This window comes from Diadema antillarum, unplaced genomic scaffold (assembly GCF_040938485.1).
Source record: "Diadema antillarum isolate AM-2024a unplaced genomic scaffold, OU_Dant_1.0 seq00000243_RagTag, whole genome shotgun sequence".
NCBI classification, from domain to species: domain Eukaryota; kingdom Metazoa; phylum Echinodermata; class Echinoidea; order Diadematoida; family Diadematidae; genus Diadema; species Diadema antillarum.
Genome location: NW_027271287.1, coordinates 1,449,844 through 1,469,143, shown reverse-complemented (window position 1 = coordinate 1,469,143; position 19,300 = coordinate 1,449,844). Strand labels below are relative to the sequence as shown.

At 38.7% G+C, this 19,300-nt stretch overlaps 1 long non-coding RNA gene across 1 annotated transcript in view; it reads left to right on the top strand.

Moving 5' to 3' along the window:
• The window catches only part of LOC139729471 (uncharacterized), a 75,154-nt gene extending 56,283 nt beyond the window's left edge, over window positions 1–18,871 (top strand). The window contains exons 2-3 of the long non-coding RNA XR_011710871.1: window positions 16,100–16,199; window positions 17,503–18,871. This is a non-coding gene — a long non-coding RNA (uncharacterized lncRNA). The remainder of the gene's footprint in view (window positions 1–16,099; window positions 16,200–17,502) is intronic.
• Window positions 18,872–19,300: the final 429 nt, after the last annotated feature.

Here is a 19,300-nt window from a genome sequence, read left to right as displayed (position 1 = left end):
GAACGAACCTATATCAGTGTCACTTCTTTTCATCCCACTGTGTCTGAGAAGGAGCATATCCAAGATGTAGATTACTCCGTCCTCGAAATAAAGATCATTTTCTACTAACATTTTGGGACGCGCAGAGGTAAGGTTAGGAGCTAGTATCAATAATTGATATACTCGATCGCGGTATCTGGGTTTGGAGATGGCTTGAAGGCTGATTGTCCTGGGCGACGAACGGGTAATTTTCGAGGGTTAGTAGCCTCGAAGATCATTCGGGACGCGGCAGGGGACAGTCTGAGGGACAGGTTAATGGAAGGATCTGCAGCCCGGTTCTTAAAAGAACACTTCGAAAACGCTTTGGGGTCTTAAAAAAAGGGCAATCCTGCAATCTAATTCTTCTCCTGACGGTAGCATAGAATATTGGAGTGAGAGATAGTGAGATGAAGAACTGTGCTTTAACATCACAGAGCTCGGCTAGCCTGTAATAGTCTGAATTGCGTTGTTGTGGCACCGCTGGTCATATTTCAAATTTTCCTGGCATGATATCAAACAATCTATAGCGTACATTCTGTTGGGGGAATTGTGCAAGTTGACCCTGTGTGTGATCGATTGACAGTTTGAATGCATTGTGTCGCATGTGGAGTCCAGATTGTGGAGTTCATAAAGATCCTGATCAGGTTTCTAAATTGCTGCCACTATACATTATGGGTTTTTCTATCCGAAGAGTTACAAAAATTTGATCCTTTGCGTCATTGATTTAATAAATGTTCAAACTCACGCGCAAGTTTCAGCTTTTTTTTTCGAAGCTATATATGAAGAGCTTGCTTCCAAAAGGCGCTAGAATCATCATTTTTCAATGGATTTAGCGCCTTTTTGGAAGCAAGCTCTTCATATGCTGTCAGGTTCATCCGTAATTGGTACAGGACCAGGCCTGTCCCCGCCGAGACTCGAATTCCAGCAGCGGAGCCGCTTCCCATTTTGTCGTTTTCAATTTCGTCATGCCGTTCATCTGGGAATTAGTCCCGAGCGCTCCGTCTGTGTTCCTTGTTAATGTTACGAAATTGAATCGATTTACCGTTTCTTCTTTTTTTTTCGTTAGCTTAATAGGAGACAGCATTGAACTCATGATATGAGCTCTCAAAATCACACGTTCTAAATTTGTGGACGTCTTTTTTTCCCGCCTCAAAGAAGACAACATGGGTATGGTCAATGCCGAGGTCAGATTCAACATGGTTTAAGAAGGATGCGCAGTCTCCATTTCCCCCGTTAACTTCGGCACGAGGGAGACCGGGGAAGACAAGTGGGAGGAGAAGGAGGAGGAGGAGGAGGAGGAGGAGAGACTACTAAAGACATAATCCCACTGAGAGAAAATCACAAAGGCGATGCCTGCGCGTCTAGCGATTACTGTTTTAATCATACCCGAGCGAGGAGACGTTGGTGTCCAAATATAGCAGTACATGAAGATAGGCAAGGAGTGTCCGGTAATGGATTTTCAATTAGACTTATACGCTGGCAACGAGAGACAATCATGTAGGAATCTATTCGGAGAAGCCAATTGTGTCTGGGCAGAGTGGAAGCAACATGGCGTTGCTGCATGCGCTTCAGGAAGATTCTCTTTTTTTCTTTCTTTCCAGCGCCGCTTCGATAAGATAAGACGGAATCAGGGTTCATTATTGTCCTTCTTTTCCTCTCACACTGTCCACTCGACATTCCTAGAAAATTTATGAAGCATTAAGTTTCCTTGCGTGCGCAAGATAAAAATCAAACAAACAAAAGCCGAAGATGAAATGTTCATATTCGCCGTCAAGCAGAATGATTCATCAAGGAGGGAGCAGAAGGCAAAATCGAAGAGGCGGGACTGATTATCGAGATTCGAAAATAAGACTAATCACTACGATAAGAAATGGCGATTATTCAATATTGCAGCCTAGAAAGGCAATTACGCGTTGAAGGTAACCCAACGAGTATTTCCATTACTATCATTACATTCCACTTTCTTTGATGGGAGGGGGCTTGCAGAGCAATAAAAAGATGGATGGTATTTAGGGTTTTAAGACCAGCGTTTATAGTGAACATGAAGACACAAAAGCAGACTTGTGATTTCTGAAATAAAGGCAAATGGCATTTGGTTGGTTATGCACAAACAGTGGAAGTGCCAATGACCGTGCCATCAGAAACTCATTTTGAACATAATATAGCAGGCAAACTGGCAGTGTAAACTTAAGCTGATATTGAAAGCTATATCTTTATGATTATGAATTGCGAGAGTACATTAAAAAAATATGCATTGACCTTGTTAGCAAAAATTGGTTTCAAAGTGGCAGAGGAAGAATGGAATGTTTAAATTTTTGGATAAAAACTATCAAACTCTAACGGGTAAGTGAGACAGTGATACTATATCTAAATCAATACCCTACCGCCAACTAAATGTGTGTGTGTTGTGTTTTTTTTTTCCTAGCCTTGTAGACAAACTAACCTCTCTACGTTGCTCTTATGCCTCCGGTATCTCTGCGTATATGATTATGAAGGATACCGGGGGAATAACCACAAGATTGAAGACTACATCTGATTTCTTAAGCCATCGATGATTATTTCGCCTACGTAGGCATACCAACAAGGATCTGAATGAAACATGGGCGTAGGCGTTAAAGTGCCCTGAACTTGGTGTGGTGATAAAGAGGTTGTATGCATCTCATGAAGGCCCACACTTTTCAGCGTGATGACAGTGGTGACGGTGACGGTAATGCTGGTGGTAGCAATGGTGGTGATGGTGGTGTTGGTGGTGGTGATGTTGGGTGGGGGGGGGGGTGGGGGTGGGGGGTGGGGGGCATGTCTCTGGGTCATCAGAGACAGTGAACCAGCAGGTGTGCCATGAGCAGGGACTGTCAGAACCGATGCTGCAAGACCACTTACTGCCCCCTGGTGTCAGAAACTGCACTCGCGAATCAAATTGAGACTTGGATATAGAACGACCCCCCCCCCCCCCCCCCTTGTCAGCCTTTCACTCATGACTATAGGCTTTTGACTCCCTCTTAAAAGTAGTCTATTGAACCTATCAAGGTGAGCTCACCGTTTCAATAAGATTTGTGTGTTTTAAAGGGTGATTGTGTCTTTATTTGTTTGTTTGCTTGTTCGTTCGTTCGTTCGTTCGTCCGTTTGTATGTTTGTTTGTTTGTTTGTCTGTTTGTTGTTTGTTTGTTTGGTCTTATAGGCGATCACCCTCATCACCAAAGCGTACAACTTGGGTTACCTGATGTAATACCCGAACAATAATAATGGCGGGGATCTCTCTGCGCCTTTCTAACTAAAATAGCCATCTTCCTTTGTGCTAAACTTTTTGAGTTATTTTGATCTTTATTCAGATTTTGCTTTAAATTTCTTTTTTGACCCGCCAATGGGCGATGTAAAGCGAGAGAACTTTTTACAAAATGAAACACACGTGAACCGGCCGGCATGATGGAATCGACCCCTTACGATGTCGGGAAATGTGTGGGGGTGCAGGAGGAAGAAAAGAATCTATGCGATTATGTACTGAGAGAACAGTGCGGCGGAAGCGCAGTCACGCTTGTGAGTGTTTGGTGATTCATGTATTCCTCTCTTAAGAGGGGAAGAGAAGGAATGAAGGGGTCATTTCTACTTACATGTGTGTTTCAGATGGTCTGGTATCAGAGGGTTTCTCTCTCCCCCCCTCCCATTCCCATTTAGTTCGTGGTGTTCTTCGGTCTCTCGTTCGTCTGAGTTACACGTAGTGAATAGACGCTGACACCTGTTAGTGGCCCTGGCCGGTATGCTGCGCACGAAAGCAAACAGTCAAGGTGTTGGCTAAAGCGTGGCTGGAACATTGAACACGTGCCTCTGTTCTCCAACCGCGTGAGCGTGGGAGGATCAAGATCCTTGATTTGTAACTCGAAGGCCGACACGTTGCAACTGGGCTGTATCATATAGATGCTTTTACAATGAGGGCGGAACATGGCTGTTTCATCAGCAACGCAGTGATCCTTTCGTCCATTCAGGGAGAGAAAAAAAACATCAAAAAGAATCTCCGCTTCCATCCGTTATGAATGGCGACAAGGCGGAAGAGCAACTCACTGTACATGCTTTTCCACGTAACACCATACAAACACACTCCACACAAAACAGTTACTGTCATAAGCTGTGGTTTAACACAGAGCTTTTGTGTGTTCACATCATCCCTAGATCACAGTGTGGACTGCCAATTCTTCTTCTCATTTTTTTTTTGGGGGGGGGGGCGGGCGGGTGAATATTTTGTTTTTCGTCTTTTTCGGTTGTTGCTGTTGATGTTGTTGTTGCTGTCATGGTATCGGTTCCTAATGTGAAACAATGTGGTGAAGGTTTCTCAAGTATACGATCTTATGAAATACACCTGCAAAAACGGAAGATCAGACTAGTTCATGGCAAAATGCATACAACTACAGACAGATGTCGCAATTCTTTGGTGTCTACGTTAATTCCTATAATTCTTCTTTAGCATATAGTCGATATCATATACACTTGGCCGGCCATGTAGCCCTGGCAGGCACAACAGTTTCACGTTGACCATCATCAACTTTTGACTACTTCATCTCTGCATTTCGGTTCCTTGTAATCGGAAGACCGGAAAAGGGAAGCTGTTGTTGCAAGTCAAGTTCGCCTTAAATACTTCATACACCCACTGCAAATCCCTGCAATGTGCTGCTTGCCCGTGTGTGAATGTAAAATAAGTGCCGGTAAAGTGATCGAGATGAATGGATGAATTCTTAGTTCAATCGCAATGATGCTTCTTGCCGTAAGAAAATCTCAGAGCTTGTTCTCTCTCAGGTTTAGTTGTCACTTTTATCCATGACACGAGTTTGATATTTCCTCTACTGTATTCTTGAATGCATGTTTAACCCTTTTTTTATCGCTTTCGCTGTTGCTCCTTAACAGAAGATGGCAGGTTCAGAAACATTGGTCTTCGTGCAATGTCTAGGTTCCACGTACCGCTCTACTTTGGCGTCTGAGATGAATGAACTTTCTGAAGCTGATCTTTAATACCCCAAAGATCAAGGGTAGTAGTATGTGCACCGATATGAATGAAGTTTCTCTAAGTGGTGCCGCATACCTTATTGTGAAAAATGATAGATAGCAGTGAGAGTAACAATCTTATCCATTAGCATGCGTGATGCCAATGATGCGTTCAAGCTCTCCCCGCTGGTATCTTTAAGGACATGACTATCACGCATTTCGACCGTGCTCAGATTGGCGCCAAATCCATTGGACGCCGCGTGGCTTCGATGGCGCAAACTCCAAACGGAGCGACATGAGCATTGCACGCACTCTACTGAAATGAAAAAAAAAAAAAGCGAGCGACCTCCAGTTCGGCTCGTCAAAGGCGTGATTGTTCCCTGGAATCCGCCATCCCCTTCCCCCCTTTCCCTTTCTTGTGGTACCATTGGTTTACCGATGTTCATCGGCTCATTATTATGACATGTATGAGAGATGTTTCCTACGTCGTAACCTCTGAGGAGGGACCAGGGACTTCCTGAGATGAGAGTAACATTTTCGTTTTCTTTTGAAATAAACATGGAAATAGAGGTGCAGAGATACAAAAATGTATGACTGCGAGCTTTAAAGGACAAGTCCATCTTCATATACGTGTGGACTGATGAATGCAGCAATATTAGTAGAACACATCAGTGGAGGTTTGGAAAAAATCAGACAATCTGTTCAAAAGTTATGAATTTTTAGAGTATCTGCACAGTCACTGCTGCATGAGAAGACTACCGTAGATTGTGATGTCTCATGTGTACACCGATATAAAGAAACAAAAGGAAAATTCAACATATTTCGCTTTCCTCGCATGGTAAAAGAATGCTAGACGTCTCTCTTTCAGAAGGCTGGGCGAATAACATTACCCTAAACATACGTCAACGACAAGCCGATTAAATGTGCACTTTTTTTTTCAAAAAAAAGAAACAATTTTGTGAAATTTTCTTAATATTATCCTTATATCGTTCTACGCATGTGACATCATAAACTGTAGTAGTCGTCTCATCCAGCAGCACGTGACTGCGCAAATACTTAAACAGTTCATAACCTTTGAACGGATTGTCAAATTTTCCTCAAACTCAGTGCAGCATTCACTCAACCCATATATACATGAAGATGGACTTGTCCTATAATGAATATTCGATAGGGCCTATATATATATATATATATACATTTATTTATATGTATATATATATATACGTATATATATGTATATATATATATACATATATATACATATGTATATATATATATATATATGTATATACATATATATACTAGTATATATATGCATATATATATATGTATATACATATATATACTAGTATACATATATATATATATATATATATATATATATATATATATACATGTATGTATAATATATATCATAGTGAACAAATTGACAAAAATAAATGAAAAAAAAAACACAAGGATATGAAGTGGACAAATTGGCATGCTCTAGACCATGGTAGTTTACTATCATAGAAGCATATGTTATTACATGTGTAGTGTGCAAGCACGCACCAGCTAAATGGAAGCTGGGTGACGTATGATCATGTTCGAGTTTCTCCCGAAACGGCGCCACCATTCGGAAACAAGATTGCAGTGTTCCTCTAAGGCAATCACTATTCCGTTAGCATATGCCTTATCTCATTTATGATTTGCCATTTCAAGTAGATTGCTTTGAACCCGGGACCCTGCTTTAATGGTTTAATGCAATAGGCCGGATGCATGACAGACATTATGTTTACGTCCACATCGGTGTTAGGAAACACACACACACACACACACACACACACACACACACACACACACGCACACACACACACACACACACACACACACACACACAAAGACACACTAACAGACACGCGCGCAAAGCATACGTCTTCTAATAAGCATGTATACTTAAACTATTCAATCTTACTTTGTAAATCCCCACTATACGAGCTGAACGCAATTAGCAGAGACCCCCCTATATTGTGTAAGTGAATGCGAAATTAGATAATCGTCTTGAAATATATCTTCTGCGGTTATCGGCTTTTGTAGCATGTGACGAATTATTCTCTCTCTCAGAAAAAAAGTCATACTTTATATTGAAGCATCGCCTTCATTTCAAAGTGTGATCTGACTTTTTGACCAGAATATGTATATGTGTATGGAAGACAACATCTTTATCCATTCTATTTTCTGCTTTGACTGTGTCCTGCATATTTTTATCAACGTTATCATACATCATCGCGCAATCACGTTGTGCCATGCATGGGCCCGACGACACAATATTATTTGTCGTTCCTTCGTTAATGCCTTACCGTGCACTTGAGTTTCACGATTCAAATGACTGTAAATCTACAAACGTGAAGAATCAAGCATGAGTGTAGCCTCGGGGGAAAAAAAGAAGAAGTTCTGCCAATTTCTTCACCGAAAGTGGAGCAAATATTCTATCGAAGCGATCAAAAACGCCCTGCAGACCATGTATGAATATCATGCTATATGATATAATTGTAGAATCAAGACTGACTAAAACTGAAGGTGTGGATTGCCTCTATATTCAAAATTTCAACCATATACGAACACGATTGTCGGTAATTTCTACAACGATCTAGGAGAATAAAAAATGTCCGAAGGTGACAACGCCCTCAAATGTCAGAAACGAAGCGGTGAAATTCAAATCCTATTAGGAGTCTATGTGCCCTTCATCACCGCGTCGACTAGATCGCAGAAACATTTATTGTGTAGTAGTATGTGTAGTTTTAATTTCATACGTTGTGTGTAAGTATGTTTGTATGTGTAGGTGTTTGCGTTTATGCTCTACAAATACTCTATAAATATATATATATATATATATATATATATATGATTATATATATATATATATACATATATATATATATATGATTTATATATGTATATATATATATATATATATATATATATATATACAGATAGATATAGATATAGATATAGATAAAGCTATAGATATAGCATGGCTCGACACTAACTTATTTGTTTGGTGGCCCGACGGGGCCACCAAAATCCTAAATTTCAAATTTTTGGTGGCCCGAGAGAAAAATTTGGTGTCCCGAAAAAAAAAAAAAAACAATGAAAAACAAATGAAAAACCGAGGCGGGCCACCAAATTTGCCCTTTTATGAAATTTGGTGGCCCGACTTTCATTTTTGGTGGCCCCGGGCCACCGGGCCACCGTTAGTGTCGAGCCCTGGATATAGACATACAATTTGTGCTAGGAGCGTTTTCAGACAAGTTATTGTGCCTTAGTTCAAATGTGAGCACCTCTTGGAAAAGGATAAGCATACAAATATGATCATCATTAGATCAGGAAGGTGTTACAGAGATGGAGTGGCAACTCTTCGTAATTCATGCAAATACAAGTTTGGGTTCAAGGTGTTACAATGGGATGTCTAGCATTCCACTACGCTTTGAAGTCATGCTCGGCACCGCTCTAGTTGCAAGACGAAGTTCGGAGACGAAGAGCGCATTTCACCTTTCGTTGAATTACAAGCTTTATTTCATTGTAAAATTTTAAATGAAATACTCGAATTGATTTAGAATAGTTTAGGAAAGAATTCAATATGTATTTCTAGTTTCTTCGTAATGCGCAAATCGAAATGAAATGAAAATTAGGTCGTCTTAAAAAAAAATTATATTTTTCTATAATGCGCACATCTCCACATGTCAGTTTTCTATCTTTTAATCTGGTATATTTTGATCTTTCAAATAAAGTACTCCACTAAAGCGTGTTCCATCGTGCTTTTAAACTATGTGCTGTTAAAATTGTCAGTTTTACACTGCATTTTGATTCGCTGCTCCAATTCAAGGTACACAAATTCATTGTTGAAATCACATTGAAAGAGAGAGCGAATTGCAGTAGGGGCAAGTATTTCTAGATGTGAGAGCGCTAGTCCCGATTATTGATGCTCTCTTTTGTCAAAGCACACGGGTAACACATGTAGCTGAACGCATAACTTCTCGGCGGTGCCGCGCATGACTTCAAAGGAGAGCAGTAGTTGTCTCTCCTTCTCTAGCACCTCCCTGATTAGATACACAGTAATAACAGTAATACATTCACACTTACGAATACACACATGCTAATTAACTTTCTGCAATTATTGTTTACAAAATCTACAGGACACTGCCCCCTAACATGGAAAATATCAGAGTTTATCCTCTCCGTAAAGTTTTTTTTTTTCTTTGGGAGTGAACATATCATTTCGCTCAAATGTCTCTCCCACGTAAAAGCAAAACCGAAAACAATAAACAGCATCGACATTGCAAAAGAAAAACAAAAACAAAAACAAAACAGAAAATAGCATCGTCATCAGAATCGCCAATATCTCGAAATACTCTCGTGGCCGCAGCCAAATACAAATATGAAATGGAGAGAGCCCTGACAAATATATCTTTATATAATATTTTTGTACTTATTTATTTATCTATTTCGTATTCGTACAGACATGAAAATCAATATGCGCCCCGGACAAAGAAAACGGTCCACGACTCTCAGTGAAATTTAATGACAGGGAGAAGATTCATGCACGACATGTTGATTGTTTCGGGCTGTCGAATTCTCAGCGCAAGTATGAGAAAGTGAAGGCGAATGAGGTAGAAAGGGAGATAGAGTTCAAACAAAAAGAAGGAGAGAAACAAACAAAACAAAGATAATACCGCATATATAATATTCATAATAGATATTATATATCAATGTGTGTGTCGTCTTTGATAGCCGGAGATGGTTAAAGATAGGGAAACTCTGAGGGTAAAATGACAGAGAAAGTGCAAGCTGAACAGTCACCTTCGATTCGAATTTCAGTGATAGTTTCAGCTTTACCCCCTCCAACCCCTTTCCCCAGGAGTATTACACAAAATTCAATTATTAAAGAGCTCTTTCATAGCTTGCTTTTTCTTTCGAACACATAAATTCTAAGGGTTGCTCCATTCATAATGGTGAGTATACAAATGAAAAAAAGGGACGCAGATATCGAAACCCACTTTGCTTACTATAAACGACCCGAGAGAAATAAACTGCGTTCGGTGTCTCGTATGAGGTAATGCATACCAATGCAACGTTATTTGGAGCCACGGTTCATCGTTCTCAAAGCGCGCATTAGATTTTCTACTACGTGGCGGCGCACACGTTATTACGGCGACACAATGAATAGTGATCCCTTCCTCATAAATGCAATAGTTACCTGAAATTACTCACCATTTTCGTGTGCGTGTTCGTAGGCGCGGGGAGAACTGTTAAGTTTGAGTCCGTGTTTGCTCCATCCGTCGCTCACGATTACTTTGATCTGTCGACTGGTTGAAGACTGAAATATTCTTGGTTAAAACGAACATGTTTTGGGTCATTTAATCGTCGCTGGCTCCCCGACCTGCTTTAATGCCCCTCAGAGGTGTAATAAGACCAAATATCACTGTAATTAAAGACCGTGACTCAATTCATGATTGAAATCATGAATTGAATCGTATTCATAAAGCAATTAACGCAAAATGATCAGGGAGGCACGGTTATCATTCTTTAAGAGAGTTTGATGGATCCTAAAATTGCACGGTTATTCAAAGATCGCAGAAGAATCAGAACATTATCTTTATATGAAAAAGAAAGAGAAAGTTCTCTGAGCTTAATGTTAGATTTTGTTCCCATGTGAGCAGTTTTCATAAATTTATTCTAAAGTGGCGTGTTGATGCTTTAGATGTGTCTCAAGTGAGCAGAAACCAAGTAAAAAGTGGAATTACCTCAAAGATACACGAAGTAAAATCTTGACACTGTGATCTTGAGCGACATCAGTGGTTACACGTTTTTGTCCAAGGATGTAAGAGGGCAGGATTCGAAACCAGGACTTCCTGTGTGCAAGAATCCAGATCTGTATCCTCGGGTGATGTTCGTTATTCTGATGGTTCATTATTCCCAAGGTTCATGATCCCGAAGGTTCAGATTAGTTAATCCTAAAGAAATAAGGTTCGTCATTCCGAGGGTTCGTTATACCGAAACACACAAATTCAGTATACCTAAAGGGTTTCTTTTTAAATCCGGAAATGAAATAGGGTTCGCTAATCCAAACTATCGTGGCATTTTTCAAAGTTTGTTTATTCCTAGATGTTCGTTAACCCGAAAAAGAAAGTTGCTTCGTAAATAGGACGTTTGTGGTGTTAATCCGTAGGTTTGAAAGTATATATTAAGTTCGTTATTCCGAAGGTTCGTTTTAAATAATATGGGTCCAAAAATGAAATATAGTTCGTTAATTTGAGAGTGGAAAAACGGTGCGAAATAACGAACCATAGGAATTACGAACTTCATACCGTTTTCGGATTGACGAATCTTCGGAATAACGAACCTTATTTAATCTTTGGAATTACGATCCTTCGGAATAACGAACTGCAACCGCATTACTCCGAGCCACAGTACCACCACAAACGATTTTATTCATGACATGAACTCACCCAAGTATTTCCAAAGGCAAAGCTGTTTTAACGGCGGATCAGTAAGAGTTTGAATCACACAATGCAAGTTGGCTGCCCACGATCAGTGGCGATGGCAAATGCTTCGATTTTATTATACCTCCTCTCCGGTGTATTTTTGCATTGTTCAGTGTGCTAGCAAAGAAAAATCATTACACTCTAATTATAAACTGATTCATTAACCTACTCCTCCCAGCCTTTCCGCAAATACACAATAAGACTACAGTGTGTTACCCTCTTACAACACTTATTTCAGGTCCCTTACTCTGTCTGCTGGAACATCTGGGGAAAGGACATCCCCAGATCTCGCACGCATCTATAAGACTCGAGTGTCGCCTTAAAGATGGGTAATATCGCTGCATTTCGATTCACTGAGGCGAAGATTTTAGGTCACGTGCGTGACTGGTATTTCATCAGTAGACCCTCTCCACATAAAAGAGTTTGCTGAGATGGCATCCCAACCATTGTTTTTGGTGATGTTTTGTTAAAGGGGAAATCCAATCCAAATATAAGTTAGTCGTATAAACAAAATGTAAAATCGTACGAGTTCAACGGTAAAAATTTTACTGAAATCGGATGAAAAATAAGGAAGTTGTGACATTCTAAAGTTTTGCTAATTTCTGCAAAACAGTTCTCGTACAGTGGATATGAATATGTTAATGAGTGAGGTAACCATGTCATAACCTCACAATTTTCGATTGATCGTGTAAAAAAAAATGACGAAAATTCAATGTTCTGTCATTGAAACCTGAAACATGATGTTATTCCTGGTTGAATAACTTCAGAATAGTGATCAGTAAGATATACGAGGATTTGAGCCTCGGGCATAATTGCGTTAGAATGAAAAACTGGAAATTTAAAAATTTCATGTACAAACTATGTGGCAAGTTGTGATTGGGTGACATGCTCACTTTGCCATTTGCATATTCATATTGACCGTTTGAGAACTGTTTCCCGAAAAATTAGCGAAATTTCAAAATGTCATAACTACCTTATTTTTCAACCGATCAAAATAATACCGTTGAACTCGTAAGATTTTACTCTTTCTTATCAGATTAACTTATATTTGGACTGGATTTTCCCTTTAACTTTACTGAGAGAGAAAAAAAAAGGAGTGGTAAAAAAGATGCCTCAACCTGTTCTATTCTTAAACACCAACGTACTGAGAGTGAATTAACCTTTCCGTGTGTATGCATAACGTCATTCAAATGAAGCGGAGGCAAGACATTGGAGAAAGGCAAAAATAAAAGAACGAAAGGTGTCTGAAGAGCTCAATGAGATTAAGATCTGGAACCTCGGATCAGAGATACAGAAAGGGCAGCTTGATATGTGTGTGAGCTTCATGCATTTTGGCCTCTGTTTAGATTGTTTGTTTTCCTGTGAGTACGAAGTTTCTTCAAGTCGTCACTTCCTCCATCCTTACCACGACCGGTAAAAACTTTAAATTTTCTCGGTTATCACTTTTATGTGGATTGTTTTTGGCAAGGTTTTGCTTTAATTTCTTTTCAATCATTCGAAAAATAAAAAAAGAAAAACTTTATGTTTCACAGTGAATACCACTTTTGGCACACTTGTTGAGTATTTCCTCTCGAGTATGTCCACTGACAATTTGTACTACTGTACTCTGTAAACTTTGTGAAGACCTGTCGCACAAAAAAGCTATAAATGTTACGAAATGCAGATGACATTACTGTTATTTGGACAGATACCCCAATGGGCATCAATCGGTGTAATGGGCATGTGTATCATGAATATGAAATGTCTTATGGGATAAATGTGGACTGTTGTCGTCAGTTATTAAACAAACAAAAAAAAAAACCAATTCGAAAATTATCGTTGGATGAGGTAGAATATCATTTTTTAATACTGTTCGTTATTTTCTCATCTCCATGCGCATTCTATATTAATTCGTTTGTGTCTGTCAAGGGCGAGGTATGAAATGGCAATTTATCAAATTAAAAGCCTCAATCATTCTGGTCGGATCTAATCGCATTTATACACACATATGCCATTCACACAAGCACATACTACACACAGGTACACATGCATATCAATACATACTCGAAATTTTGGGTAGTGAAATGCCTCTCTCCCTAAAAAACAGGAAAAGAAAAGGAAACCATGTTATCATACAAACGAAGAAAGTATATTTACATCCATTAAGGTCAAGAGAGAGACGGGAAAAGAGGAAAAGGCATAAGTATCATGCAGCGCGTGGGCACTTTGGCATAGTGGATAAGACTCCTGACTTTCAATCGGAGGACCTGAGTTCGAATCCCGTCATATAGTGCCTATGTCCTTGGACAAGATGTTTTTACCACCATGTCCCTCTCGACTCAGGTGTACAAATTGGTAACCTGGGCAACGAATATAAACAGGGCCCTCTGGTAGAGCAGTGGCAATACTGAAGAGGCTACCCTTGACAAAAGAAGACGGTGTTATCATTAGGTTATCCAAGCAGCGTATAAGATGATTATCTGAATTCAGAAAATCTAAGACCGAGGGTCAACGGCACCCTTCTCATTTAGACCGTGGGGTCACTGCCTGTGATCTCCCCGTCTATTTCTCTGGAGTAAATCATTATTTTTAATGATGATCAATGATTGGTCATGGGTTCACTTGAGTCCACTTCTTCTACCCTCTCAAAACAATAAGGGAAAAATGGAAGTTTAAACATAAGCGATGATCATCTTACGTATACACGAATTATTGATTACTTGTGAAGTGCACATCAATCAAAAAGGCCGAGCACAGAATCTTGAATCAAGAGTCCCCCCCCCCCCATGTTACACTCCATCAAATTTCAGAGAAAGAGGGAAGAAAAAATATAATAATGCATAAACAGCTCGTCATCTTGAACGAATGAAAAGAACGCCTTGTTTAGATTAACTATACCATTTTATGTCAAAATCAACCCATATCTCTAAATAGCAAAAAAAAAAATCTAAAGAACAGACCGGGCCAGTTCCGGGTGGTGAGACAAATGGCCCTGCTTATCATCATCACTGCCAGCGGGTTCTAACTAACAACTTTTCATTTCAGCCTGGGGTTAGTTTACTACAATTCATTATCTCTGATTGGAATGAACTCCGTGAAACACGTGGTAAAGTTTGGTTAAAAAGAAGGAAGACCGTTGTTGCACGGTAAAACGAGAGGCGGCAGAGACTTGGGTCACCCAGCAGGTCCCCATTTCAGTCACCGCTCCCCCTCTTGTTTTCCTAAACTCATTGACAAGTATATCATGGTTCCTTGTAACACGTGACAAGTCAATCATTCCTGTTATATACTGTTAATAACTCTCAGCCAGAAAGGTGGAAGCGACCCATGTGACAACTTCAAAATACAATTCTACCTTCAAAAGCATCGACTCTTTTTAGTGCAATATTGGGGGAAAAATCGAAAAATCATTAATCATGACAGGTCTGCTGCTTTCTTGTTCACCTTTGTTTTCTTCTTGTTTAAACTGCAAGCACCTGGCCATAATAGAAGGGTCAGGTTGATTTATTATTATTATTATTATTATTATTATTATTATTATTATTATTATTATTATTATCATTATTATTATTATTAGCATTATTATTATTACTATCATTATTATTATCATTATTATTATTATCATTATTATTATCTTTTTATTTTTTTTATTATCCCCTACGTATAGCAGAGCACCATTCTTACGCTAACAATACAAGAATTTTGGGAGCGTTAATTTTTATAGCTTACGTTAATTTTTTCCCAGGGTCTATCTCTCTGAAAGTGTCGGGAAACTAGACACATGTCATCTACTGCATTTGAGAATAGAAAGAAGAAAAAACGGCCCAAACGCAGTGATACCTCGCCTCAAGAGAGACAGAAGCCGCCGCATCATTTATTCATTAACTAATTGCTTGAAGGTTTTTTGACAGGTCTTGGGAAATGAGCTCTTACAAAAAAATGTGTGGGAGCTGCGACATCTTTACTAAATATTCGTTTTGTCATGATAGATTTGTAATAACGGTGTAGAGCCATACAGGAAGGAGTTATTAATATGATTGCAGAAAGGGAGAGAAGAAAGAGAGAGAGAGAGAGATGAGAGAGAGAGGGATGGAGAGAGAGAGAGATGAATTGCGGAGGTGTGTTCAAAGATTGAAGTTCCCATTACGATAACGAAGTAGTTTTCATGAAATTCTGGAATGCCTTGCGACGACGAGCGTTGTAAAATAATTTTACCGGCGACTTAAAGTATTCAAAGAATTACAGGAGGAGCTAAATGAAAGATTGTTAAAAAGGAATACATATTTTCATAAACACAAATTTGGGGTTTTTTCATGTTGGAAAAGACGCGAGAGAGTGGAAGAGTACGACAATTTGAAGTTGAGACTCGTCGTGACACACAAACAATATTTTTGATCCTTGCGTCATATCTTTTAATTTAGTAAAATCATTCTGTTCGGATGAAATAAAAAGGAAAGACTGTGTTGCATTTCAGTGATTATTACCGAACTCCTAAAATCTCATTTTTTCCGTGTTTTCTCTCTTTGTCTCTGTCTATCTTCATGTGTCGGTATATCTGTCTGTCTATCAATTAATCTATCTGCTTTTCTTTCTACTTTCATCAATAGTTGCTTGGAAGAATACACGAAGATTTACGGCAGGAATCTCAACAAGCGCCTGACTTTGCAGCATCGAGTCCACGGGGATTTGAATTAAAACAGCTCTCAGGTAAGGGCAATCTTTGAAATATTGGAACTTCTGCAAGATTCAGAACATTGTTTATTTTGGTGTTGTTGTTGCTGCTGTTGTTGTTTAGTGCGCATCTCGAGAGTTTTCAAAATTTGAAATGTTGTGGTCATTTGAACTACGTTTCATTTGCTAATTCCAGTTGCCAAAATGACATATCTCATTATGATTACATCTACTAAAAGAAATAGAGCAATCATTAGCATCATCAAAAACGATGATATAAGTGATCGAATTCAAAAGATAGACATGCCCAATGATGGATGGTCATTAAGATAATGAGTTGTTGGCAATTTAGTATCATTTTCAAGGAGCATGAATTGCAGGGATCAGCACGCATTATGGTCGACTTATTTTCTTTTCACCGTAATATTCCCTCCATGAAAAATGAGGACAATTATCAAAAAGCTTTGAAAGATGAAAACCGGCCAGAGTGAAACTAATCATTCGAGAGTTGATACGATCAACACTTGCCAATTATGTGAGTGATCACTCATAACGGATACCTGGGAAAGCATTTAATGATCACACACGGATATGGTTTGTTATTCATTGCAATACTGCACTACTTCAGTCGATATAAGTATGATGATGTGTTTTATTTTGTTTGTTTTTATTTCCGTTTGTTTGTCTGTTGTTATTGTTGTTGTCAGCCGAAGAGAAGACACACCATTTCAACTTTGCTATCTTTACCTCTGGAAAACATTGTTTGTGTGGTTGGATTGGAGCTATCATTTATTCATTTCATACGGTCGCTTTTAGGATTTGCAATTTGAGCTGCTGTTTATAGATTGTTCTTGACATTGAGATAAACCACTGATACAAGAAACATTTTAATTTCCTTCAGAGCGATTTTCGTGCAGAACTGAAAATTATATTGATCATGAGCCTCACATCTAGCGAAAGCAGGTCGAAATGAAATACTTCATAGACAGTCATTTCAATTAGAATCTGCGTAACATTAGATTGTGTGCGATGAACTATTACGTAAAGTAAACATATATGCAGTATTTCAGAATTATCTGTAAGAATGCTATCGCTAAAATTATGCATTGCCTTGTTCATAATCTCAAATAAAATCATCTTTATCTATCTCTATCTCTATCCATTTATCTATCTACTTATCTATTTCTATCTATCTATCAATCTATCTCTCTATTTCTATCTATATATACACCAATCTATCTCTATCTATCTATCTATCTATCTATCTATCTATCTATCTATCTATCTATCTATCTATCTATCTATCTATCTATCTATCAATCACTGTCTTCCAATGCAGATAATGGTGACGGATTACCAGGCCAGAACGTACGGCAAACAAGAGGGCGGTGTATGGGCAGATTTGCTCCATACATGCTCAACTGCAAAAGAAGCTCTGGAGCTACGATATAGCCGGGAACTTCAGGAGTCCTGCAAATTCTATCTGAAAAAGGTCATAAGTTTCTAAAAAAAAAAGACAATACCTTAAACCAACAAAAACAAACAACAAACAACTCGTAGTGATTTAATTTCATCACAATATTACGTTACGTAATTAGCCACCGATACCATGTTAGGGATAAGTATACAAAAATAAAATATCAAACAGTGTGCCCTTATCTTGGGTTATCGATTTATTTAAAGAAAGAAGAGAAGAAAAGAGCAACTGAAGTGGAATGCCTCTTCCAAAAGGGTTATAAACTCGAACTATAAGATAGTGATTATGGGTCTCAGTTCCAATTTGTTTTTTCGTTTCCTCGGAAATACAGAAACATCATCGCAAGATACCGATATTTTATCTTTGATTTTGTACGTGTAAATACATTTACAGATCAATATCAAATGATCGAGAATTTATCAATTTTAAGTCGTAGACTAGTGTGCTTTCCGTGTTAACGAAGCAGTCTGGATTTCTAATTTTTCCTCCTGCAAAACTTCTTTCGAATACGATTGAGAGAAAAATTATGACGGTAGATTTCTGTGGTTTTTACATAATCGACGTTATTCTGTTATCAATATTCATTTCTTTGCAAATCATGCAGACGTAGATTTTTCGTAAAAACTTCTTTCGCGATAAACACTGGCAAGTGCTTCTATATCCCTGCCGTAAATACAAAGGCGTCTTTAGTGTGACAAAATATGATATTCTTAGCTACTGGCGCTTTGGCGTTTGCTCCTAAGCCTTCACGCATCGGAAAATACGAGTCTTTGGAACAGGATTTCCACTGTAGAAATTTGTCACAACTATCAAGTATATCAACAGTCAATAATGTACTTTGGATTTGATTCGTGGTGTAAAGAACTTTTTGAAAATCTTCTCGAGGACATCAAATGATAACACCTTTGTTTTCTCTCAAATAGAATTCAGACTCTGCGTCAGAACGTTTTGCCTTATGAAGAGATTTTGATGATTTAAATTTTTCATATTTCGTTCAGGCGGTAGTGATGATATTATGGAGATGCATTATTGATTTTACAATTTGCTTCGCTCGTGATGTTAAAAATGTTTTCATCTAGAGTAGGTAGTAGGAAAAAAAGTGCTTTCGATCATGATGTGACACTTAGCTGATTAATAAGCCACGGTTTGGTAATTTTTCGAGATAGAATTCTACACGCATCATTTGTGAAAGACAATGGAAATGACTCTGTCTGAATATGCGCCAAAATGCGATTGCTGGTTGTCGATCAAATCGCTCGTCACGGATGTACATAACTATTTCATGTTTTGTGCCGACTGGCGAAAACGTCAGCGTGCATCAATATCATTAAAAGGCTGCTGATGCCTGGTAAAGTGAAACGGAGAAAGATCGAACTGATCAAACTGTTTTGAAGGCACATGACAAACAGAAATAAAAGACAGAGAGATAGATAGAGAGAGAGAGAGAGAGAGAGAGAGAGAGAGAGAAAGTCCAAGCCTGATATTTGGAATGTTGCCAAATAGCAACAACCTCTTGAACAAAAGAAGAAGAAGAAGAAACGTATTCTGCGTTCCGGTTAGTTGGTGCACGTATAGTACAACTTACTTATTGTTTTTGATAATTCTTTCCGTTAAAATCACAATTCATTGGTAAAAATTCTACGACATCATAAAGTGAAAG